General features: G+C 47.2%; 1 protein-coding gene across 6 annotated transcripts in view; it reads left to right on the plus strand.

Annotated features, from left to right (window-relative positions):
- Nucleotides 1-26,965, plus strand: part of GGACT (gamma-glutamylamine cyclotransferase) — a 49,005-nt gene that overhangs the window by 20,671 nt on the left and 1,369 nt on the right. For 4 of the 6 annotated variants that reach the window (XM_070380779.1, XM_070380780.1, XM_070380777.1 and 1 more), the window contains one exon: nt 17,732-17,782. The gene's annotated coding sequence lies outside the window, so the exon portion shown is untranslated. Of the gene's footprint in view, nt 1-1,636; nt 1,726-5,321; nt 5,453-17,731; nt 17,783-26,965 lie in introns of those variants that run through there. The other 2 variants (XM_070380781.1, XM_014479283.2) reach the window with 2 other exon arrangements.

Below are 26,965 nucleotides of genomic sequence, written 5' to 3' on the forward strand. Positions count from 1 at the left end.
GAGTGCGGTCCCCCAGGGGCGGCCCTGGACACAGTCCTTTAGAACCCTGCAGCCAAGAATGGCCTAGAAGACGGCCCAGGCCACGAGCCTTGTTTCCGCTGTCTTCTCAGGGCAGGGAGATTCTGGAGGGTGATCTTTTGAGCAGAATTAATAGCATTCTTTGTTGTTTGTGTCATTCAGAGTAACTCTGCTGTCCGTGGTCTCGATGTTTGTGTCCTCCCACCAAGACTCATATGTTGAAATCCTGACCTCCAGCGTGATCGTATTTGGGTGTCGGGCCTTTGGGAGGTGATTAGGTCATGAGGTTAGAGCCCTCATGGGTGGGATTAGTGCCCTTATAAAGGGGCCCCAGAGAGCTCCCTGCCCCTTCCACTGGGCAAGGACACAGCGCGATGCCCTCTGTGAACCAGAAGGTGGGCCTTCACTCAGCACTGAGGCTGCTGGTGCCTTGAGCTCGACTTCTTACCCTCCTGAACTGTGAGGAATGAATGTGCTTTATCAGTCAGCCTGTTCATGGTAATTTTCTCAGAGCAGACTAAGACAGACTCCTGTTTGCTGGGTCCCTGTACTTGGAAGGCTCCGTGCGGGCACTTCACCTGTGCCGTCTCAAGCGTGCCCACCCGCCTCTGGGAGGCACAACTGAGCATTGGACGGAGGAGGACACTGAGGCTCAGCGGTCCCGTCGCATGCGGCGTCAGTGCCCAGGCCGGTCTGATCCTGAAGCCAGGCACCCCACCGGCAGCCCTCCCGCCACCCGGGGCCCGGGTCGGGGTGTGGAGAGCAAGCTCGGCAGCAAAGCGGCCAAGTTCTTCTAAGTAAGAGGCTGTTGATGTGGAGATCTGTTTTCCTTTTGAAGAGAGCAAAGGAGGACCACTTGGAGATCGTTTCGAAATCACATAGTTCAGGTGTTTCTATCACCAGGGAAGAGAGGCCTCGTGTCTCAGAAGAGCCCTCAGTGGCAAGACAAGCTCTAAATTGGGTCAGAAATGGGAGTAACAAGGCAAGAGGTAGGTCTCACCTCTTAATAACCATCAGGAATAAGCAGCTCACAGGGGCAGTGTGTGACTATATTATGGAAATTTTGCTTATATGAGAAAACAAAAAGTAATAAAACAGAGTCCAAGAAAGCTTAGATATTAATAATTAATGGTGAGTTCAAGGAGGTTTAGATAAGTAACGGTGGGTTAATATCAGAACTTTAACTAGAAATACCAAACCCGAGAGGTGAAAGTGTCCCAGAAACATTAATGTTTAATGAGACAGAGGTGAGCATAGCCAAGAGCTCACCGCTGAGCAGAGTCCGAAATCAGGGAGGAAAGAGGGGCCTGCTTCCTGGGACTGGGCACTTGAGACAGGTCATGGCTGATGGAGTCTGAGGGCCTGTGCTTGCGATGAAATGCCCCCCACCCCCCGACCCCCAGCCCTGGAGGAGACGGGGGAGGGTGCAGCCTGGGCCGTGGGCCATGTTCTAGACAGCAGAGATTTCTCCACATACGCATCAGTCTTGCTCGATCACATGTCCTGCTTCTTTAGAAAATAACTCAGTTGTACTGAGGACACTGTGTCCCAGGAACACACTTACACATAAACAGAAAACTTGGACAAGAGTCTAGCAAAACAGAAGTCCATTCTGTGAAGAAATGAAATGCCTGTGACGGACCAAACCAACCAAACCAACGGGCAGGCAAGCTGACGCGATCTGGCAGGGTCAGGGGTCGCTGGCAGGTGAAGTGGCTGTGGGTCCTTACCTGGGAGGGTCATGCGGGGAACAGTGCAGACGGGCCTCGCAGGTGCTTGCTGCCCTGGGGACTCCGTCTTCTGGGGGGCCTGGCTGACCAGGGGGTTTCATGCAGCCGGGAAGTGTGATGCCACCAGCCATCCTGTCGAGGCTGGGACTTGACCCGGGGCCGTCTGCGCTGCTTCTGGAAACGGGCTTGCGTGGAGCTCCCCTGGGCAGAAGCTAACAGAGAAAGGCTTCTCAGCCATCTTCGTTCAAATTGGAGTGGAGAGGAATGGGCAAGTCACTTGGGCAAAGAAGACAAGGCCTATAATTCACAGGGTACGAACGTTTTACAAGAAGCAAGTAAAATCATGATGGATAAAAGGGCTTTGTTCAAATGCTGATGTTTGATAGGCCTTTCAAAAAATAAATAGGCTTTATTGATTTGGGTGTGAAGAAATAGACCCATTTAATAATTAAAGTTCAGTGAATTTTTAAAAAATATTCAGTGAGTTGTGACGAATGTACGCATCCCCAGAATTGCCACCATAATCAGACGCGGGACCATTTCCTTCAACCCAGAAGGTGCCCCCGTGCTCCTCTGTCGGGCTTCTCCCCGAGCCCTGCCCTCAGCAGTCCCCGCTCCGCTTCCTGGCACTTTGGTGCGCCGTTTCCAGACGTATTTGGACTCTCACAGCACGTCACCTTTTGTGCCTGGCTGCTTTTACTCAGCACATGCATTTGAGATTTAGTTGTATTATTCTATCTGTATCCCTCAGTTTGTTTATGGATATGCAAGTTGATGGGCATTTGGGTTGTTTCTAGCTATTGCCTATTATGAATAGAGCTGCCATAAACACTCATGTGCCGATCTTTATATAGATGTATGAAATCTTTTATGGTGGGAGTATTTCCGAGAGTGAGACTGCTCAGTTATATGGTGAATATATATTTAACTATGAAGATTCTTCCCAAAGTTACTGCACCATTTTGCATTCCCAGAAGCAAGGGACAGGAGTTCCAGTTACCCTACATCTTTGCCACCACGACTTGATATTAGCAGTAATTTCAATTTTGCTCATTCTGGTGGGTGTATGATAGTATCTCATTGTGGTTTTTATTTTCATTTCCCTAATGACTAATGATGTTGAGCATCTTTTTGGGTGCTTACTTGAGATTCATATATCATTGGTATAATATCTGTTTGAATCTTTTGCCCATTTTTAATTGGCTTCTTTTGCTTTCTTCTTGAGTTCTAAGAGTTGTCTCTATAACACAAGTCATTTATCCGACACATAATTTTTGTTTTCCAGACAGTTTCTCCCACTCTGTTTGCCTTTTCATGTAATCCTGGATGCATTTTGAGGGCAGAGTCTTCTGATTTTGATAAAGTCCAGCTTATCTAAGTTATTTGTTCTTCTTGTTTCCTAATAACAGATTTTCTTCTAGAATTTTAGCTCTTGCAGTTGGATACATTTTGAGTTTAAGTATATTTATATGGTGTGAGATAAGAGCTGTAGTTCATTTTTCTTGCATATGGATAGTCCATTGTTCAGCATCATTTGTTGCAAAGACGGTCCATTCTTGAATTGCCTTGCCACTTATATCAGAAACATCTAGCCATACAAATGTGCTCTACTTCTGGACTCTATTCTGTTCCATTGATTGTTTTTACCAGTTATTTTTATTGATATATAAATCACATACCATAAAATTCACCATATTAAAAGTGTACAGTTCATTGGTTTTTAGTATATTCACAAGATTATGCAACAACCACCACTATCTAATTTTACAGCATTTTCATCACCCCCAAAAGACTGTTTCAGTGATTTTTTCCCCCAGATTCTCTGATATAATTGACATATAACGTTGTTTATATTTAAGGTACAATGTGTTCAATTACACTTAATATACTGCAGTATAACTACCATCATAGTGCCTCATACCATTCGTACTGTTGCAAATGGCAGGATTAAAATTTTAAATTCTTTCTTTTGATTTTTTCTTGACTAATTGATTGTTCAGGAGTGTATTATTTAATCTCCAAATATTTATAAATTTTTTCAGGTTTTGTCTTGTTGCTCTCTAGTTTCAAACCATTGTGGTCAGAAGAGATACTTGCTATGATTTCAGTTTCTTAGATTTGTGAAGACTTGTTTTGTGACCTAGAATAAGATCGATCCTAAAGAAAGTGCCATGGCGTTTGAGAATGTTTATTCTGCCGCCGTTGGATGGACTATTCTGTATATGTTTGTTAGGTTGACTTTGTGGCTCAAGTCCAATGTTTCCTTGTTGATTTTTTGTCTGCAGGATCTATCCACTGATGAAAGTGGGGTCTTGAAGTTCTCTGCTATTAATTGTGCTGTTGTCTTAATTCACACTTCAGGTCTGTTCCTATTTGCTTAACTTTAACAGTGCTCCCAGGTTGGAGGCGTATATATATTTACGGTTGTTATATCTTCTTGATGAATTAACCTCCCTCTTTGTCTCTTATCATTGTTGGCGTCTGTTTTGTCTGATTTTAAGTATCGCCACTGCTGGCCTCTTGGTTTCCTCTTGCTTGGAGTATCCTTTCCCATCCCTTCACTTGGAGATTATGTGTGTCCTGAAAGCTGAAGTGAATCTCCTGTAAGCAACATATAGTTGGGTCTTGCTTTTGTTAAATCCCATCCAGGCACTCCATGTCTTTCGGTTGGAAAATTCAGTTTGCATGTTAAGGTAATTATTGGTAGGTAACACTCCAGTACTCTTGCCTGGAAAATCCCATGGACAGAGGAGCCCGGTAGGCTACAGTCCATGGGGTCACTAAGAGTCGGACACAACTGAGCAACTTCACTTTCACTTTTCAGTTTCATGCATTGGAAAAGGAAATGGCAACCCGCTCCAGTGTTCTTGTCTGGAGAATCCCAGGGACAGGGTAGCCTGGTGGGCTGCCATCTATGGGGTCGCACAGAGTCGGACACGACTGACACGACTTAGCAGCAGCAGCAGCAGCAAACCCTTATTAATGCCATCTTACTGCTCTCTGACTGTTGTGTAGTTCCCTTGTTTCTTCCTGTCTTGTTGCCTTTCTCTGGTGGTGTGCTCCAATTCCGTTCTCTTTATATTTTGTGAATCTGCTGTAGGTTTTTGCTTGTGGTTGCCAGGGGACTCATATAAAACGTCTTATAGATATAAGTCTATTAGTATTCTGTCCTTTAACCTTTGTACCACAATTAAGTGGTTAACACACCATATTACAGTATTAGAGTATTCTGAATTTGGCTGTGTGTTTACTTTTACCAGTGTCCTGTATATTTTCATATGTTTTCATGATACTGATTAGAGTGTGTTCCTTAAGCATTTTTAATAAGGCAGTTTTAAGGGTGATGAATTCTCTCAGCTTTCGTTTGGATAATTCCTTGTTTTTCTTTCATTTCTGAAGGATAATTTTGCCAGATAGAGTATTCTTCATTGGCAGTTTTTTGTTTGTTTTTTTTTTAGTTCTAGCACTTTGAATATATTAGCCCATGCTCCCCTAGCTCTCTGATGAGAAATGCACTGATAGTTTAATGGGTGTTCCTTTATAGATTACAGTTGTTTCTCTTGCTGCTTTTAGGATTTTCTCTTTGTCTTTGATTTTGAACAGTTTCATCATAGTGTATCCTAGCGAAGATCATTTGGGTTTGAAATGATGGGGTGACCTATATCTTCATGAACGTGGATGTCCAGATTTTTTTCCCTGGTTGGGTAAGTTCCCTGCCATTTTCCCTTTAAATAAGTTTTTTACCCTCTTCTCCCTTTCTTGTCTTTCTGGAACTCCACTAATTCACATATCAGTTCTTTTGCTGGGTCCCCTAATTCCCCTAGGCTCTCTTCGCTCTCTTGCACGCTTTCCTCTTTATCCTTCCGTGTCTGGGTCTTTCGGAGTCCTTTCCTCTAACTCACAGACCCTTCTTCTGTGTGATCTGTTCTGCTGGTGGTGCTCTCTGCGCACTTTGCATTTCCTTCTCTGAGTCCTTCAGCTCCAGAACCTCTTTCTGGTTCTTTTTTAATAATTTCTCTCTCTTTGCTGATTTTCTCATTTTGTTCATATATTGTTTTCGTGATTGCATTGACTTGCCTTTCTGGGTTTTCTTGTAGCTCAGGTTTCCTTAGAACAGTTATTTGTAACTCTCTATTAAGTACATTGTAGAGCTCCATGTATTAGGATTTGGATACTGGGAAATTATTGCTGTCCTTTGGTGATGTCACATGTCCTTGATTGTTCATGTTTCTTGGCGTTTCGTGTTGCTGCTTTCACATTTGAGGTAGCAGTCACCACCTCCCTTCTTTGCCTCGATAGATTCCGAAGCTCTCTCACAGCTCGTATGAACACACCAGCTCCACACCTCCCACTTGCCTTGTGGCAGGATTCTTAGGCTTGTGCGTCTTCTGATCTCCCAAGGCACCAGGCTGGCTGTTGATAGCCTCTCCTTTTCAGGAAATCGGTGCTGCAGCTCCAGTTTGTGCTTTCTCCCTGGTCTGTTTTCTGTGCGTGTCCCCTAGCCTTTCACCACATCTCGCTCTCAGGAGCATGTAAAGGGAGCCGTTCTGAGAGTCAAGGAGGTGTGGGCAAGGCAAGCAGGGTGCTGGGGGTGCCCACAGGCCAGATGGGGGCTCCTTGGGTGAGGCTTCCCTAGCAGTTTGTAGACGGGCTTCCTGATGGAGTCCACAATGCAGACACAAATTAACGACCTCCGAGAATCTAATCTGCTCTTGTTCCCATCTGTCTCTGCCTCCAGTCCTGGAGGGCCTGATTTGATACCCTGGGTGCTGCAGGAGAGAAGTGTCTCTCTGACGGTCCCGCAGCTGGGCAAGCTGGGCGCTCTCCCTTTCCCCCGAGGGAGAAGGCCTTGTTTCGCCCCGGGTACTCCAACCTGGGGTTGGTGGTGATGCTGGCATGGTCAGCCTGCCCCTCCTGGAGTCCAGGCAGGCTGTCCACACAGCACCGGTGTGTCCAGGCACGTGGTTTTCTGCTCTGTGGGGCGCTGGAACCTCCCTGGAAAGCTGGATTCACCAGGCGCTCTCGTCTGTAGGTGACCGCCCGTGTGAGTCTTCTGAGGTGCTCCCAGCTGGCGGCTGAGAGGGGTGGAGCCTCTCACGGGTCCCTGCTGGTTCCACAGCCCCCATTACCCGATGCACAGGTGGGCCGGACTCCTCCCGAGTCCCTGGGCGAATGGTGCTGGGCCCCCCGACTCCCCAGGGGCACTTTTGTTGTTGGAGGAGAACAAAATTGAGGGACGTCTGTGACACAGCACTCTCGTGATCTTGATGTGTGCCTCTAATTCTGCAGTCGTCTGCGTGGCTCTGTAGTAGATACAGAAGTGCAAGCTTTGTTTGGCTTCTTCCATAGTTTTTGCTATTCTATTCTCTAATTTGAACTTCTATTTATATTTTAAAATCAGCTCATCAATTTCTTAAAAAAAAAAAACCCAGAACCTATTGTGATTTTCATTAAGATTATGTTGAATCTATAATTCAGTTTGGGGAGGATTATCATTTTTACAGTGTTGAGTTCTGATCTGTGAGAACATGGTCTATCTCTCCGCTTATATATTTAATTTCTCTCAATACTGTATAAAATTTTTATTTACAGGTCATATTTTGTTAATGTCCATATGTCGTTCATATTTTTTGGTGCTATTGTAAAGGATACTAGATTTCTAAAGTTCCTGTTTTTAGTATATTTTATATTTTAAAATACACTAGTTTTCTGCTAGTATACAAAAATACAGTTAATTTTTGTGTATTGCCCTTGTATGCTAAGACTCTGTTAAATTCACTTATTGGTTCCAGTAGCTTTTTGTCAGTTCTTTAGGATTTTTAATACAATCATGTTAGCTGTGAACAAAGATAGCTTCTTTTCCTCTAGTGTATGCCTTTTCTTCATTACTCTGCATGTGTGTTAAGTCACTTCAGTTGTGTCCGACTCTTTGCAATCCAATGAACTGAAGCCCGCCAGGCTCCTCTGCCCATGGAATCCTCCAGGCAAGAATACTGGAGTGGGTTGCCATGCCCTCCTCCAGGGGATCTTCCCAACCCAGGGATCAAGCCCATGTCTACTTCTCCTGCAGTGGCAGGTGAATTCTTTACCACTGGCACCACTCTTACTCTGGCTAGGCTCCATATCCTGTGTTGAATAGAAGTGGGAAGAGTGGAATCACTGCCTTGTTTCCAGTCTGAAAAAGTGAAAGTCGCTCAGTCATGTCCAACTGTTTGTGACCCCATGGACTATACAGTCCATGGAATACTCCAGGCCAGAATTCTGGAGTGGGTAGCCTTTCCCTTCTCCAGGGGATCTTACCAACTCAGGGATCGAGCCAAGGTCTCTCACATTGCAGGCAGATTCTTTACCACAGAGAAGTATTTGATTATTTATTAAAAGGGGTGTTAGCTGTAGGGATGCTGTTTATCAGATTGAGAAAGTTCTCTTTTATTCTTTGTTTTCTGATAATTTTTATCATGAATTGTTGAATTTTGTCAAATAATTTTTCCTGCATGTGTTGAGATCATTGTGAGGTTTTTCTGTTTAAATTTATTGATTGGTTTTCAAATATTAAGCTTAATTTACATTCCTCAGATGAAACAGTCCTTGGTAATGATGTATCATCCTTTTTACATTTTGCTGGATTTGATTTGCTAATTTTATTCAGGACCTTTTTTTTTGTTTGTTTATGTTCATAAAAGATATTGGCCAGTAGTCTTCTTTGCCATGAATGTCTTTATTTGGTTTTGTTGTCAGGGTAATATTGACCTCATAAAAGAAGTTGTGAAAGGTTCCTTTCTCTTCTATTTTCTGGAAAAGTTTATTTAATATTCACATTTTTATACTTAAATGTTTGGTAGAATTTACCAATGAAGCCATGTACCTCTCCAAGTAAAAGTTCATAGATATAGTTATTCAGCTTATTTTTTCCTTTAGTGACATTTGACTGTGTCTTTAAAGGAATTTTTCTACTTTAAGTTTAAAATTTACTGGTATAAAGTTGTTCACTATATACATTTATTACCCTTTAATGTTTGTAATATATAGATAGATAGATGTCCCACCTCTGATTTCTTATATTGATAATTCAAATTTCTTTTTTGGTTGGAGAGCACGGAAGTAGAGTGACTAGTACAATGATTCTCACATATCTATTACCCAGTCAATAATGATCCACATTTTGCCACAGTTCATTAATCCTTTTTTTTTACTTGCAGTATTTTAAAGTTCTATTTTACAACTTCTAGATAGTTCAGTATGCATCTCTTAAAAAGTAAGCATTTTTTTAATAGAACCATATGCCATTAGCTATTCCTAAAACTATCAACTGTGATTCCTTGGTGTCATCTTTTACTTATACATATGCCTATAGGGTTTTCCTGATTGTCTCAGAAATGCCATTTTATAGTTGATAGGTTCAAATCAGAATCCAAACAAGGTCTGCACCTTACCCAGGGCTGTTACGTGCCTTAGATCTCTTAATCCAGCATGAATCATTTTAATAAAATTTCCTCCCATAGAATGTTCTACATTCTGGGTTTGACTGTTTGCTTCCAGTTGGCTTCAGTTGACTTTGTTCTTCCATGAAAAGAGCTTCTTCAGTCTGAGTCACTGTGAAACGTCTTGGGGCCTCTGTCCTCCCAGGGACCCTTCCTCAGCTCTCATGCCATGGGGCCGTGTTGAGTGGGGCACCTCCCACTTTACAGGCAGGGCAACATCCGCTTCTCCGTCCAGCTCAAACCAGGCCACTTCTCTGCTGCCTGGGTCTCCCCGACGTCTGCGTGCTCAGTCGCTCAGTCATGTCCAACTCTGTGTGACTTCATGGACTATATAGCCTGCCAGGCTCCTCTGTCCATGAGATTCTCCAGGCAAGAATACTGGAGTGGGTTGCCATGCCATCCTCCAGGGGATCTTCCCGACCCAGGGATCGAATCTTGCATCTCCCGCATCGGCAGGCAGAGTCTTCACCACCGCACCACCTGGGAAACCCCTCTGACTTCTGACCTCCACTTAATCACCTATCTGTCTTGTTCATGGAGTTTTCCGTGTGTTTTAAGCCTTGTCCAGCAAATCTGTCTTCTACTCTGATAGTGTATGTTTTCTTTAAATGTTACGTTTTATGAAAGCATAACACACAGAGAAGTGTAGAGATCACAAGCTTGATGGAGTCCATAATAGGAACACACCCTAGATCAGGTGTCCTTCTGTCCTGACATCCAGCAGAGAGGTTGGTCAGGCTGTGATTTACCGCCATGTAACTATAAGCACAGGTGTTCCCTGGTGGTCCAGTGGCTAGGATTTGCTACTTTCTGGTGTGGGCCATGGGTTCAATCCCTGGTCGGGAAATTACTGCAGCCAAAAAATTAATTGAAAAACTAAATATAATCACATAGTTGTTGTTGTTTTAGTTTCTAAGACATTTCTCTTGAGACCCCATGGACTGTAGCCCACCAGGCTCCTGTCCATGGAATTCTCCAGGCGAAAATTACTGGAGTGGGTTGGCCTTCCCTTCTCCATGGCATCTTCCCAAACCAGGGGTGGAACCCGAGTCCCCTGCATCGGCACATGGAGTCTTTCCCCTGAGCCACCAGGGAAGCCCGTATTCACACTGCCTGTGCTGTTCTGGTCTGACTCTCACTCAGCACTGCTTTAAGGTTTACACGTGTTGCTACGCAGAACAGGCTTGTCCATTTTCATCACTGTAGAGTGTTCGTTCCTCAGCTTGCCTACCACTGTTCATTAGCCCATTTTACTGTTAAGGAACATTTCAGTAGTATCTGGTTGGGGCCATTCTAAATGACGCTGGTCAGAATATTCTCATCCAAGTCTTTCTGGTGAACCTGCTCCCAAATTTCTGTGTCATGTATGCCTGGAGTGGAGTTGCTGGGCTGTTGTGTCTGCAGAGGCTTAGCTTTTATAGATGCTGCCAAATGGTCTTCCACTGTGGTTGCACTAGACAATTTCTTAAAACACACAACTTACCCTGTCTCTTCCCAGGCTTACCTAATACCCTTCAGTACCCCATCACATGGAGGTGAAATCCGCCTTCCTTAGCGCCTTCTGCAGGGCTCCCAGCCCCCAGGGGTGCCTGGCCGTTCCCTCTGCTCAGACCACCCTCTCCCCTGACCACCCTCAACCTGTGCCTGCCTGTTGCCCCTTGAAGACTCTGCTCTTCAGGTAGTTCTCCTTCAGGATGCGTGGTATCCCCATCTTTTCATCTCTGGGGAGGGACTCCTGAGAGACCAGGGAAACCTCCAGTAATCTTCCCCTCCATGGGCTGCTCCCACAACAGGGCGGGGAGAGGAGAGAGACCTGATTTTCTTGTCCTTGGCTGACATTGCTTTGTTCATTTTTATAGAAGAAAGTTGTTTTGGGAGAGGAAGGAGACAAAGTTCCTATAAATCAAAAGAAAAAATTGTTAACCACCTCACTGAAATGATCGGGCTGTTCAATTAGGAAAATGGCTGGATAAGCCCAGTGGAGCTTCCCTAAGTCTTTCTCTTTATTATGATTGAAAGAACCCTGTAAACTTAATTTTAAAAGAGAAAAAGGCCCATGATGAAAAGCAGTTCTGGTATTTTTTAAACAAGTCTGAAAAAGCGGTTAACCTGAATGTGGCAGCGTTTCTTCTCTGCTGACCACAGGGCATTTTTACATTTTAACTGGATTTTGGTCTCCCAGGAGTGGCCTGCCTGTTGTTTTTTTAAGTGCTTTTGAAAAGCCAAGTGTAGAACAGATCATGCTTTTTAGTAACATTTAGGGTCCTGATATCCACCCCCAAACGCCAGAGGCCAAGATGTGTGAAGGCTGCTGTCAGCCTCCCGTGGGTGCTGGCGGTCACGTAGCTTTCCCAGTGGGCTTTGCCTTTGCTTGTTTGGCTGGGGACAGAGTGTCTAAGAGGCTTGGATTTACTTGGCTCAGTGCATCCAGCCCCTTCAAAGCCGTCACTTCAACAAAATACATATTTCTGGGAATTTTGGACTCAAGATATTCTGACTGCCATTGGTGAGCAGTGATCAGATGCGTGTTCAGACTCACAGGAATATGAATAAATGGATCCACTTTATGTGAAGTGTTTAAACGCATGTTCAGTAATATGCCCTTAATTTCCTCCCCTAATCCCTTCTTGCTTGTAATTCAGTTTTAATTGAATTTTACTTGGGCTGGAAAAGCACTGAAAGGATCGGCATGCTTTGCTCGGTCACGTCCGACTCTGCGACCCCATGGACAGTATGTAGCCCACCAGGCTCCTCTGCCATGGGATTTCTCAGGCAAGATTACTGGAGTGGGGTGCCATTTCCTTCTCCTTGAATGCTCTGGGGACACTTAACTAATCAACAAACCCATCAGGCTTAATTTTGAGTTGTATTTTCATTTTTTAAAGGCTTCTTTAAAAAAACAACACATCTTTAAAGCTGGAATTGTGTGTGTGCACGCGTGTGTGCACTGTGTGCTGGGGGTGATTCTCCTTCGTGTGTCCTGAGGGAGGCGTGAGCTTTCCTAGGTTTGCATTCCTCTTGCCTTCCTGACCGCCTCCAGGTAGCCAACATCCTTCTAGAGAACTTAAACTGGTTTTTAGTCATATTCTTAGCAAAAAGTAATTCTGAAGGTGCTTCTGTTACTGCCACCGGAAGCAGTGAGTCCGGATTCCAGAACCCTGGAAATGGAGTCCGGTTGTTCCCGACTTGCCGTGGCCAGCAGTGCCCACCCGCGGTGGGGTCCTGGGCTGGTGCCTCCTGCACGGGGCTCAGGGCTCCTTTGTAGTGGAGGTGCTCTTCTGGGGCCGCGGGTTGGCGGTCGTCTTCCAGTCTTCTCCCGGAATTCATTCTGCCCCACAGTGTTGGCCGCTGGCTGCTTGCCTGTGGGTCCTGGGGCCCCGGATAGCTGAGCTCGTGTCTCCCACGTCTCCCGCCACCTGCCCGGCCCCCTTGGCCTGGGTGATGCAGGCCCTTCTGAGGTTGGCAGTGGCTTAGCTTTGACCTTTGACCCTCTTGTTCCTCCAAAGCTGTGAAATACTGCATTAAGTATAGGGGACCTGGGCCTAGCTGGGGCCTCAGCTGCATTTGTTACTGTTTTATTATTATTTTATTTATTCATTCACTTTAGGGGAAGCTTGACTTCTAAAATGGTTATCTAGTTGTTTAAATGGGTCTATTTCTCTTCTTTCTGGGACGTTTTGTCCACCTAGAAGGGACTGACTTTGTTCTTTTGTACTTCCTCTAACTTAAATTTAAGTTGCATTTCCAGACTCCCATTTCTCACATAAGAAAGCAGACAGTCAGAAACCACTTTAAGTTAAGCATTTAAGCCTTAAAATGTTTCTGAAAGACAAAACCTTTTAAACAGTCCACTCATGGGTAGTGGACGCCATTGCTTTCTGCCTGAATTGTGTCTAAGAAAAAAAAAAAAAAAAGATGCTTGGGGGCATACAGAGTCTGGTGGGAGTTACCTACCTTCACAGAGACCTGCTGGCCCTGCAGGCGGGGGTGGGGAGGGGGATGAAGGGTCGGGGGGCACAAATGCAGATTCCTGACTCCTTCCCCATTGATGAGGGGCTTGCTGCTGGCAGAACAAACATGTTTTGAGCAACTGCCAGCAAGCAAATTAAAAGCTGCTCCTCTAGCAGGCCTGCAGAACAATATCCTGAGCGGCAAATCATCTGCCGCATCTCCCGGCATGGCCACAGTGGGAAGTCTCTGGTCGGCCGCCAGTGGCCCGGCCCCCGGGTGGCTCACGGCAGCCAGCAAGGCCCGAGTCTCCCCCCAGGCCCCGTCCCGCAGAGGCCCCTGCGTCCCGGGTGACACCTCGGACTTCTCGCCCCTCCTTCTAGGAGCCCAGGTGACAGCCTCAGAGAAGTCTGCCTGGTTGTGTTGTATGTGGGCTTCCAGAAAACAACTGAATTTTAAGGGAGGCCATTGCAAAGCTGTTGTAGAGCTACTCGGATGCTGGTGGAAATTCAAAGGGAAGTTTTTGCTATTGATTAGGGATTGTCGACTGAGCAACTGAACTGAACTGAGGGATTGTGAAGTGTGTTGAACTCAGATGAAAACATAAACTGGTAATAATTACAGGCAGAGTGGCCGACAGATTGCCTTCTTTCCACAATCCTACTTAATTTTTTTTTCACTCAGTTTTCTTTGATGTATAATTTACACACAAGCAAGCTTGCACATTAAGTGCAAAGATGGATGATTTTGCCAAATGTATATACCCATGGAGCTACTGCCCTGGTAGAGATAAGAACACCCCCCCAGACACACACACTGGTCTGAGTGTTGTCCCTGGAGGTTGGTTCCTTAGGTTCTGGATGGTGGCCTTTCATTGCGCATGGATGCTCACCGCAGGGGAGGCTGGGGCAGGGCTCCAGAGCGCTTGCTCTCCCTGATCCGTGCCTCCGTGTCTGGCTTCTGAAGGAGGCGGTGACAGAGCCACCAGTCTAGATGTGGCTTTCACAAGTCTGCACCCTGAGCGGCATCTGAGCCTGTGGTTTTGACAGAGAATGTGAGATTCCCAACACGCTGAAGGCTGCAGGGTCTCTTTGGGAGTCTGGACCGAAAGGGAAACCTCTTGCTTTACTGCAGCAAGTATTTATTAAGTGCTTGCTGCACACCCTGAACCGAGCTAGGTGATGTGGGAAACATGAGATGAAGAGAATGTTAAACCCCTACCCTTGAGGAGTGTTGTGGTTTCGAGAAACAGTTTAGAGAGAATGGTTCCAGGCAGAACAAAGTGCAGAATGAAAACATGGGGTCCCCTGTTCAGAAGGCAGGGAAGTGCTGTTAAAGGTCTTCAGTAGGAAGCCTTTTCCTTTCTTCAGTCTCTCTTGACTTACCGTGTTTTTTCAGTTGCTATTTTACATTTTATTGTATATTATTTTACTATTATGTTAAATTCTCAGCCTTCAATTTATCCTTTACCTTTATATTGGACAACTTCAGTTTTAAGTTTAAATGCAAATATAGGAACATTTAATTCATATGTGGAATCACAGAAATGACAATATTTTGTAATTCGTGCATACATACATATTTTATTCTTGTCAGAACTAGAAACTCTGCTCTGAACTCTCTCACCTGCATTGATTTCCCTTTTCAACACGTGCACACTCTGCAGATAGTCTGCCTTCGGCCCCCGGTGCTGGAGCAGAGACGGAGGACGGGGACCAGGGTCTCTGCGGGTCGCCCTGCCCTCCCTGTGGGTTCGTGTGGGTGGTCGGCCTGTTCGGGAGGGCCCGTGGAAGGAAGGGGCGGTGGGGGGGAGGTAGGGTTTGCCTGCCGGTGTTGGCCTGAACACTGTGCCTCCTTCCTGCGTTCAGCGCGGCTTCTGCCTGGAAGGGACAGGCGTCCTCTCCTGGCTGACCTGGCGTGGATGTGAGACCCCGCCTCGGCCTCGCTCAGCCTCCTCGCGGGCCCACCAGGACTCTGCTCCTGGGGTGTCGAGGACGCCGTGAGCCGCCGGGGCTGCGCGGAGCTGCTCTGCGGGCCAGAAGGCGGCAAAGTGCCGCCCCGGGCTTCTCTCACGCAGCACAGGTTCAGAGCAGATCGTTAAGATTCCAGGACAGGGGCCCTGCACGTGCTGGGCCCCGGCAGGCTGCCTGGTGGGTGCCCCGTGCCTGGGAAACGCCGGCGTGTGCCGGAGGGCTGAGGGCGGAAGTGGAGCCTGGCCGGCGCCCCCGGGGCTGGGCGCTGGGCTTGTCCCGAGTCTGGGTGGGAGGCCCCGAGAGGGCACCTGGCACAGCCTCCGCAGGGCAGGCAGGAGGGGCTTCCTGGGGGTCCGGCTGCAGGCGGGACAGGCGTGGGAGCCCTCCTGGCGCAGGTCCTCAGCCCCTGCCCTCCCCGAGGACTCGGGCTCTGACCCCGCAGCTCCTCCGGCCTGGGGCGCTCCCCAGGTGAGGGGCCACCTCGTCTCCCCGGTGGTCCGTGTTTCAGAGATGGCAACGGTGGCCGTTACAGTGGCGTGGCATTAAGTTTCCTCAGGAACGTCTGGCGTGGGCAGAGCAGGACGGCGGCCAGGCCGCACTGGGAGGCCCCGAGGGGCGAGGGGACCCGGGGAGGCTCAGAACCTGCGGGGCGACCGCGAGTGGGGACCAGCCTGCTGACCCCAGAGGCGCCGTGCCCGCCAATGCGGGCGCCGTCAGGAAGCCGCTTTGCTGTCACGTGCCCGGGGCCTCCGGCGGCGGCAGCAGGAAGCCCTGGGCCGTCGTGAGGGAAGCAGGCGAGGAGGGGCATCAAAGCGGCCGCAGGGCCCGGGAGGGGCGGCCCGAGCCGGGGCAGAGGTCGAGCGGCTTGTTTTCCCACCTGTTTCCTACAGCCCGAGGGACTTCTGAGGGATTTCCGTGTAACGAGCAGACACTCGGGCGTCTCTCAGGGGAGAGGAATGTTAGAGGGGGGAGGCGGTGCCCGTACAAGGAGACGAGCCCTCCAGAGAGCACACGTCACACACGCGTGTGACAGGGCCGCGGCCGCGCCGGGCCCAGGCGTCGCCTCGCGTGGCTGAAGCAGGTCCTGGGTCACGGGCCTGGTGGGAGCCGCGTGTGACGCACGAGGTCGACCGAGGAGAGCTGAGGACACGGCCGCGGGGGAGGCCGCGGCGAGTGGCCGTCCCCAGGCTGGTCCTGCGCCCAGCCGGCCATGGCAGAGCCGCTTCGCCTAACTGTGCGACCCAAGCCGGTCGTTGCTCCTGCCTTTTCTAGCGCGGTCTAATCTAACCCTGACGGCAGGCAGTTGGGCGCTGTTCATGGCTTAAGGATTTATCACTTAGAGAAAAGAGTAAGACCTCCGTGTCCTCGTTTCTAACTCTTTAGCATTGCCTTGTGTCATAAAATATTAATCCTGCATGAATATTTTGTAGAGACGCCTCTTTTGTAGAGGTGGTTTTCATGTTAGACGCTGGTGCCCATTTACACCCTTTTGCAGTCTAAGGAGAGTTAAATATTAGCCCTTTTCTATTTGGTTCACCTGGCATGTGTGTTTCTAAATGTGGTCCCAGTGTGTACAACAGTTCTAATTCGTAAACCAGATTAAACTCTTAAATGAAATCCTGCCTTTTTACACTCTTGCCACCAGGTGGCTAAGAAAAAATATTAAGCAGGGAAAAAACCAACGATTATGCGGAGGACTCATAATTACTTTCAATTTCTGCTTCAGCAATGAAACAGGAAACTCTAGATGGACTGTGTTTCAGTAAGAAAACTGCTGAATAAGTGACAGGCATTTCAAGTAGTGCCAGACCAGATGGACATTTCCATGAGTGTTTTTGTTTTCTTAAAGATTGACAATGTTAAACTCACCAAATTTTGCTGAAGTGAAACTTTTTGAGACTCTCTCTGAGCCTGTTCCACCTCTGGGCTGACCCCTGGACGTCCACATTATTCCTGACCTGTTGGACTTGAGACAAGGGTTTGGCTTTTGGGCTTCAGGATTCCCGAGGGGAGGGTGATTAAGTCCTGATCACAGCAGGGCCTCCCGGTCCAGGCTTTAAACATCAGTAACGTTGTCTACAGAAACACTGCGTGAGTTCATTTAGAATCCGCTCTAAAACCCGAAAGTAAGATACACCAAGTTGGATGTTAACTCCTTTGTGTCCCTTTTCATTGATTCTTTATATTAACGGTAAAACACTAGAGGGAAATCTATGCGTGGGGGGTGGTGACACAACAGGGTAGAAACCCCTTCAGGCTTCTCTTCAGGAATACATCTATTAAAGACAGCACCCAACCCCCCACCCCACACCGCTACAGCATCCCGGCCGTGGCCTTGTCCAGTGAAAACACAACCCCACCAGTTGCTCACCAGTCCTCCTGTGGCCGCTCAACTTCCGTGCCTCCACTTTGCCCTTCGGTGCTCTAATTTATTAACTTTGACAAGTAACCTCTTGGTTGTACAGGATTTTATTCGCAATTCATTTTTCTGATTCAAAGTGAACATGAGTGCCTTAATCCTCTAATGGGAATTAATTGCTTGTTTCAGTGCTTAACTCTGATCCTTTCTCAATCCCCACAGGGACAAGGCTCTTCCTGAAGGCTGTGTGTTGTTCAAAACACAATCAGAAAGGTAATGATGTTTTTCTTGTGAAGGGAGCCAGAAATGCACAATATTAATTTTTTTTATTACATAAGTGGTAGTCTTAATATAGGATGTAATTCAGTAGATAAAATGTAGAGAATTATAATCCGTTCATTCTATCAGGCTACAGTATTTCCTAGAAAAGAAGGTTAACTTTTTATTGCCAGGTTTTCTTTTATGGAAATAAGCCAGCCTCTTCTGCAGAAGAAAGTTACTGAACTGATTTTCTACAGAGTTGGAATCAACACACTGGCCTACCCATGATCATTTCTATGTAATGTCACCTTCCCAGGTATTTGCCTTGGCTCTGCAAAATTAAGGTCATGACTAATGCTTGATTCCCCTCTCCCATTTATTATGTAGAATATTCTTTTCTGTTTCATTTGTAAGGGGCTTCCTTGATAAGAATATAAGCTAGCAGATGTGTAAGATCTTGCTATAGGAAGCAGTTGGGATGGAGAACTTAGGTGGGAATACAGTCACAGGGAAGAGGGGATTAACCTTCGCTGAGTCCCAAGGCCTGGCACAGTCAGGAGAGATTGGCTCTTAGGGAGACAGGAATGAATGCAGTTTTCAACAATAGGCACAGATGCTCAGAAAGTTTAGCATGCCCAGAGGCCCACATGTGCTAGGTGACGGAGGGGGAGTTTGATTCAGGCCCGCCCCTGTGCCACAGCGCCCTTCAATGGGCCGACCTGGGAGCGCCTCTTTCACGTTAGAGATGAACAGTCTTCAGTTGCTCTGGAAAAGCCCAAATGGCTCACTGCCTATGTTATTTACTGAACCAAGTCCTTACACTTTATCCAAGACTCCGACCCTAACCCAGGGCCGTGGAAGGAGCTACGTGGCAGGAGGAGAACGGGGTGGGAGACACAGGGATGTGCCTCCGACAGAAGGCAGCGTCCCCTTCCGTCGTGGCACTGCCACCCCTCCGACACTGGCCCAGGGGGTGGTGCTCAGGAGGGGCCCAGCGTGCTCCTGACCGGTGGATCGCAGGTGTGTTCTGAGGTAGCCCTGCAGCGGCTGGGAGGACCTGCCCATGTAATAGTCTCTGACGTGTTCTCCTGGCCGTGACCCTCACAGCAGCCCTTGGCAATCAGCTGAACATGATGGACAAAGACCAGAGCACAGGGCAACAAGGAACTCGAAAGAGAAAAACTAAACCCAAAGCTAGCAGAGAAAGGAAATAGTAAAGGTTAGAACAGACATGAATAGAGAAAAATCAATGAAACCAAGAGCTGGTTTTCTTAAAAGAGCAAAAAACTGACAATCGTTTAGCTAGATTAAGAAAAAAAGAGACGATATAAATCAGAATGAAAGCGAGAACATTACAACCCATTTTACAGAAATGAAAAGGATTGTAAGAGAATACTTATGAACAATTGTATGGCAACAAACTGGTAACCTAAATGGATAAATTCCTAGAAACATGCACCTCACTAAGACTGGAATCATGTTATTAGCAAGGAGATCAACTTCGTAATCAAGAATCCCTCCACAATGAAAATACGAACCAGAGGCTTCACTGTTGAATTCTGCCAAACATGCAAAGAGAATCAGCACCAGTTCTCCTCAAACTCTTCCCAAAAATTTAAGAGGGAACACTTCCAAACTCATTTAGTGAGGTTAGCACTACCCTGATAACCAATGCCAGAAAAAGACACTATATGAAAAACACAAACCAATATCTCTGATGAAAATTGATGCAAAAATTTGAAACAAAATACTAACAGAGAATTCAGTGACACATTAAAAGGATTATATACCATGACCAAGTGGGATTTACTCGTGGAATGCAATGATGGTTCAACGTATGAAAATCAGTCAGTATACACTGAAGTCCGATGTATACTACATTAACGGGATGAAGGGGAAAAACACTATCTCAACTGATACAGAAAATCATGTGACAAGATTCAACACTACCTCATGGCAAAAGCATTTAATTAGGAATAGAAACTAATTACACCATCCTAATAAAGGCCGTGTATGATAAGCCCACAGCTAACATCAAACTTAATGGTGAAAAAGCTTTTCTCTAAGATCAGGAACAAGACAGGGATGTTTGCTTTTACCACTTACTTTTAGTATAGTGATAAAAGAAAAAATAATTATAGACATCCAAATTAGAAAGGAAGAAATGGAATTCTCTCTGTTCACATGATCTTATATAGAAAATCCTAACATTTCCACAAGAAAATTAAGTTGCAGAATAAAACCAGTACACAAAAATCAGTTGCATTTGTATATACTAACAATGAACACTCTCCCCCCAAATTTTACACTTACGATTACATAAAAAGAATAAAATACTTAGAAATAAATGTAACCAAGGAGGTGAAAGACTTGTACACTGAAAACTACAAAACATTATTAAAGGAAATCAAATAATTGGAAAGACATCTCATCTTCATGGATTACGACTTAAATTATTAAGATGTCAGTACTACCTAAACAGATTTAATGTTCTTGTCAAAATTTCCAAATAGTATTTTTCTTTCAGAAATAGAAAAATCCCTCCTGAAATTCATATGGAATTTCAATGAACTGCAAAAGAGCAAAGCAATCTAGAGGAAAAAACAAAGTTGGAGGTCTCATATGTCCTGATTCCAAAACATACTTCAAAGCTACAGCGATCAAAATAGCATCATACTGACACTAAGACAAATTCAGTTGAACACAGTGAAAAGTGAAAGTCGCTCAGTCGTGTCCCAACTCTTTGTGACCCCATGAACTGTACAGTCCATGGAATTCTCCAGGCCGGAATACTGGAGTGGGTAGCCTATCCCTTCTTGGATGGATCTTCCCAACCCAGTTATAGAACAGGGGTCTCCGGCATTACAGGTGGATTCTTTACCAACTGAGCTATCAGGGAAGCCTTATTGAACACAATAGAGAACCTAGAAATAAATCCTTAGATGTATGGTCAAATGATTTTTTGACAAAGGTGGAAAGACCAATGGGGAGAAAGACAGTTTTTTACAACTGTTGGAAAACTGGGTATCTATATGCAAAAGAATGAAGCTGAACCCCTACTTTATCTACACGATACACAAAGATTAACTCAAAATAGCTCAGTCTTCAACATAACAACTAAAACTATAAAACTCAGGAGAAGATACAGAACAGGAGCTTTATGACACTGGGCTTGGCAGGGGTTTCTTGGCTATGACACCAGAACTACAGGCAATAAAAGCAGAAGTTGGGTGACATCAGAATGTAAACTATGTGCAGCAAAATCCACAATCAGCAGAGCAGAAAGGCAGCCTGGGAAACAGGAGAAGATACTTACACATCGCATGTCCAATAAAAGGTCAATATTCAGAAGCTCCAGGTAACTCCTATGTCTCAACAATGGAAAACAATCTGATTAAAAACCAGGCAAAGGACTTGAATAAACATTTCTCCAAAGAAGATATATGGCCAACATGAAAAGATGTTTAAAATCACTAATCATTACAGAAATGCAAATTAAAACCCACAATGAAGCAAAGTGAAAAGACAACCCACAGCATGGGAGAAAACATTTGCAAATGAAGAAATCAATAAGGGATTAATCTCCAAAATACACCAATATCAAAAAACAAAAATAGGCAGAAAACATACACTTCTCCAAAGATGACATACAGGTGACTGAAAAGCACATGAAAAGATGCTCAACATCACTAGTTATTAGAGAAATGTGAGTTAAAACTATAATGAGGTTATGACCTCACACCAGTCAGTATGGCCATCATCAAAAAGTATACAAACAGTAAATGCTAGAGGGCGTGGAGAAAAGGGACGCCTCCTCTGCTGCTGGTGGACTGTACACTGGTGCCGCAACCATGGAGAACAGTAGGGAGGGTCCTTAAAAACGAAACAGGACTACCACATAATCAACAGTCCCACTGCTGGGCGTACATCTGGAGAAAACTAATTCAAAAAGATACTCGCACCCCAGTGTTCACTGCAGTACTATTTACAGTAGCCAAGACATATAAGCAACCCAAATGTCCCCTTGACAGGAATGGATGAAGATATGTGTGTGTGTATAAATATATGGAATATTAATTATAAAGAACGAAATAATACCACTGTAAGCAATATGAATGGACCTAGAGATTATCATACTAAGACAGACAAATATATGATGTCACTCATGTGGACTCTAAAATATTATACAAATGAACTTATTTACAAAACAGAAACAGACTTTCAAGGTTTGAAAATAAACCTGTGTTTACCAAAGGGGAAACTTGGGGAGGGTGATAAATTATAAACACAGGATTAACACATACTACTATATAGAAAATAGATAACCAACAAGGATCTACTTGTAGCACAGGGAACTCTACTCAACATTCTGTACTCATCTATATGAGTGAAGAATCTGAAAAAGGATGAATAGATGAATAACTGAATCACTTTGCTATACACCTGAAACACTGTAAATCAATTATAGTCCAATAAAAATTTTTAAAAATCCTTAATGAGATACACCTCACACCCTTTAGGAAGACCACTATTTAAAAGAGAAAGAGAAAGGGAGGGAGGAGGAAGAAAGTACCAAGCAGTGGTGAGCCTGCGGAGACCCCGGCAGCCTTGTGTGCTGTAGGTGGGAGCATAAGATGGTGCAACTGCTATGCAACACAGTACAGAGGTCCCTCCAAAGAATTAAACATAGAATTACCATATGATCCAGCAGCATGTTTCCAGGTATATATCCAAACATTGAAAACAGGATTTTGTAGAGATCTGCATACCCATGTTTATGGCAGTATCATTTGCAATCGCGACGAGGTAGAAGGAACCCAAACATCCATTGACAGGTGGACGAACAAAATGTGGCAGATGCATGAGTATCATTCAGCCTTAATTTAGGAAGGAAGTTCTGACACACACTCCAGCATGGATGAACCCTGGACGCTGTGCCAAGTGAAAGAAGCCAGCCACAAAAAGGTGTTTCTCTTAAACGTGGTACCTCCTGCAGTCAAGATTCATGGAAACAAAAAGTAGCGTGGAGTCGCCAGGAAGGAGAACGGGACTTACTTTTACAAGAGGGGAAGTTCTGGAGACGCCTACCAGCGGAGGTGGTATAGCAGTGTGACTGTACCTAGTGCTCCTGAACGGCACACTAGAAATGGTTAAGATGGTACATTTCACATTTTGTGTGTTGTACAGTCTTTTTAAATCTAGAAATCAATTCCTTCTCTATGTTTCCTCTATGTTGGGGAGTAGGGGGCGGGGGGAGAAGAGTCTAGAGAAGTAGCGTTCCTTATGAACGCCTGCTGCCACTGCAGAGCCTGAATCCTTCCGAGGCTGGACCTGACGGGTCACCCAGGCATCCAGCACACCTGGGCCCAGTTCCTGGTGCTGACCCGGAGCCCCCACCTGAGCCGCCTGTGTTCCCTCGAGTGTTCAACAGGGAGGACACCTCCTCTTGCGGGGTCGATGCAGCTGTGCACACAGACATCCAGGCTCTTCACGCAGGGCCCGCAGAGCCCCAGCACCGCTGCGAACGTGGCCAGCCCTCCTCAGCACACTGTCCTCTGTCGTCTCTCTGACCAGACCTTCTTGCCCTCCCTCCTCCTGGGTGAAATATTCCTTTTCTCACTTTGTGGTTGAATCTGAGTCATGAAAACCGGGAGCAGCCTGTGCTGAGAACCTGCTCTGTCCTGGCGCCTCCCCGCTGTCCCTCCGCAGCCCAGGCCGCTTCCAGCACTATGGTTCCAGACCGCCCCCGCCCCACGCACAGCAGCCAGAGGACCCTGCAGGCCACCCCTGCCGCCCCGCCCCTACTCCAGGGGCGCTCTCTGCTCCCTCTGGCTCCTCTGTTTGAAGCTGCCTGTTAACACGTCTGTCTCCCCTTGGCCTTCTCACCGGGCAGGCTGTGTCTCGTGTGTCCCTGGGCTCAGCCCGGGGCCTCAGCAGCAGTGCCCTCTCCCGCAGCCGCTGCCTCTGGTCCCCTGCTCGGGCCTGGCAGAAGCGAGGTCCCCACCACCAGCCTCTCTGGTGCCCACTGTTGCTGCATCACTGGCTTTCTCCTGGCGACCTTGGTGACATACCCTGTACCCTGATAAACTCTTCTTACCAGCCCTCCTTGCAAGCAGCCACTGCTTCCTTCCTGTCCACCCCCAGGGCCTGTGATGGAGGGCCGGGTGGTGCAGCAGCAGGAACAGGTTCCTTTACCCTTGCTTTGTCCCCAGATGCCAATGCCGTGACCCCTAAAGACAAATGATGGGAGAGGGGACGCAATTCTGGAAGACAGCTCAGTGACAAGTGGTGGCTGACAGCACCTGGGGCCCGGAAACCTAAGTGCCTGCAGGGAGCCAGCCGACCAGGGCCTTGGACACGAGCCGGGGAGGACAAGGCCGGGGGTGGGGGTGGGGGCAGTCCACGCAGGGAGCAGAGACCCTCATCACCCCTCTCCCCAGCAGGGGGAAGGGTACGTTATGGTCTAGAGAAGCTTGGTAGTGAGGGGACCAGGCACAGCTGAGGGCGTGGTTGAGGGGGTGCCCTGAAGACCAGGAGGGTGGGAAAGGCCACCAACTCGGGGATTCAGTGGTTAGCCAGGCCCCCCGCCAGCCACCACCCCCAACAGCTTCCTATAGGGTGTCTTACTTTTCAACCTGAAAGGCCAGCCAAGGAGTATTGAGATGTTTGAAGGAACCCTCTCAAAGAAACAAAAGAGGAATTTTGGAGAAGGAGCAGCAATACAGGGAAAGATAAAAACTTAAAGAAATTCACAGTAATTACTATCTTCCCAAGGAGGAGAGATGGTATTATGCTGAGAAAGAAACAGTAAGATAATGACATGAGGGAACAAGAAAAAGATCCTGAAGATAAATATGATGATAAAATAGTTTTAAAAATAATAGAAGTACTGGAAGGTAAAGTAGACTACAAAGAGACAAGTGGGAGATTCACCCAGGTTATGCACCATCTGAGCTCTGGAGATGCAGGAAGGAAGGGGAGGGATGAAGGGTCCTGGCATCTGCGATGAGTCTTCAGACGGAGATCTGTGGCACAACGAATGGAAAAAACCCGCACGGAGGGTCCTCACTATGGGACCTCACAGTCCACAGGAGAGAAGACCACCCTAGAAGCCTCCCGAGAGAAGAGCCTGATTCTGTACAAAGGACTGTGGGTCCCAACCGCCCTGGACGGCTCAGCATGAGTTTGGGACATCAGAAGACAAAGAAGAGATGCCTTTAGAGTTCTGAAGGCAATTATTTCTAGAATTCTCATCCTCAGTTCAGTCACTCAGTCATGTCTGACTCTTTGCGACCCCAAGGACTGCAGCATGCCAGGCCTCCCTGTCCATCACCAATTCCCGGAGTTTATTCAAACTCATGTCCATTGAGTCGGTAATGCCATCCAACTGTCTCATCCTCTGTTCTCACCCTACGTACACTATTAATTGAGGCTGGTAAAGAAGAAGCTTCAATCAAATGAGGGAGTTAACCAAGAGGGGGCCGTGGGACCTAGGGATGGGGCTCTGAGAGAAGCCTGGGGAGCCCAGGGCACCACAGACCCAGGCCGGGGCAGGAGGGACACGGAGCCACAGCCCCAGCGAAGAACAGAGGTGACGGGTGGTCAGGGTGGAAAGGATTCTTATGGTGCTTCCAGAAATCATGAGGCCGAAGGACTGACTGTCAGAAACTTGAGCAAAGCACAAAAAAAGAAGAAGAAAAAAATAGCTGAAACAATTTTTAATTCCAAGAAAAACAAAAAGTTGTCCAAGAAAGGAAATTAATCATAGTACACTCTGTGCTTTATCTGAGAGCAGTGTTTACATACTTGTGATGCTGAACTGAATATGGACTTGACCAAAGTCTGTGATGTGAGCCCTGCTGGAGGAGTGGGGCTGAGTGACAGGCGCATTTAATGCAGACTTACCGAGCATGCGATGTCAACTGCTGCGCCTTCACTGCAGTCCCCCGAGGCGGGTGGCTGACACGACTTCCTGACAGTCCAGGAAACTGAGGCCCAGAGAGGTGACGCAGTTTGCTTAAGGTCACACAGCTGTTAAGTGGCAGAGCCAGGATTTCAACTCCGGCAGCCTGGTTCCAAAGTCTGTCCTTTAAACTAACACTGTGCTCACCTGCTTTGGGGTAGGAAGGCAGACGGTTTAAAACGTCAGGAAGCCACGGTACAACCAACAATATGGAGATATTAATAAACAGCAAATGCAACAGTTGGGAAGCTTAACCGGGTCTCTGCAAGGAGTGGGAATGGGTAGAGATTTTATTTTTCTTGTAAACTTATTTAACTTCACTTTATGGACACATTGGGCTTCCCTTGTGGCTCAGCTGGTAAAGAACCCACCTGCAATGTGGGTGACCTGGGTTTGATCCCTGGGATGGAAGAGCCCCTGGAGAAGGGAAAGGCTACCCACTCCTGTATTCTGGCCTGGAGAATTCCATAGACTGTATAGTCCGTGGGGTCGCAAAGAGTCGGACACGACTAAATAACTTTAATCAAAGGGAAGGGACCCTAGAGCCCAAGGGCTAAGAGGAGCAGCCCCCTGCCGGCCAGGCCCAGCTGTGTGACCCCAGTCCTCACCGACCTGGGACTCGGCCCCGAAGGACGGGGTGGTTTCCAGTGCCCTTGCGGCTCTTCTCGTTCTGTGGTCACCAGGAGGAGCCAGGAGAGAGCAAGCCGGGCCAAGGGGGGCCGGAGGGGCGGGGTCACCTGGAAACGGGGGGTGAGGGCCTGCTGGGGCCCCGGGGACAGGCTGGTGCGGGCCGGGCTGCGGGCTACTAGGGTTCTGGGGGATGGTCTGGCAAGGGTGGGAGCGTTCATCTGGGTTCGACCTGGAGCTGCTACTGCAGATTGTGCTGGAAGGCGGGGCTGGGTGGTCCTCCTGCCGCCCCTCCCTACCGCCCCCAACTCCCCGCCCCCCCCCGCCTTGGTCCTCCCCAAGTACGCCACCCCCTCCCCGTCCCCTCAGCAGTAGGGTGCCTGTGTCCCCTCTCCCCTGTACCCCGAGTCCAGGTTCTCATTCACACCCCGACTTTCAAACCCGTGCAGCCGCCCCCGACGCCAGCCTGGCCTCCCTGCGCCATCTGGAGCTGAGCTCCGTCAGGTCTCTGCCGTGCACAAGGCAGGTGGCTGAGGCTGCAGGGAGGACGAGTGGGCAGCCGTGTTTGCCCGCGGGCTCTGCCCATCCACCGCAGACACCCTGAA

Source organism: Bos mutus, chromosome 12 (assembly GCF_027580195.1).
Source record: "Bos mutus isolate GX-2022 chromosome 12, NWIPB_WYAK_1.1, whole genome shotgun sequence".
In the NCBI taxonomy this organism is placed as follows: Eukaryota; Metazoa; Chordata; class Mammalia; order Artiodactyla; family Bovidae; genus Bos; species Bos mutus.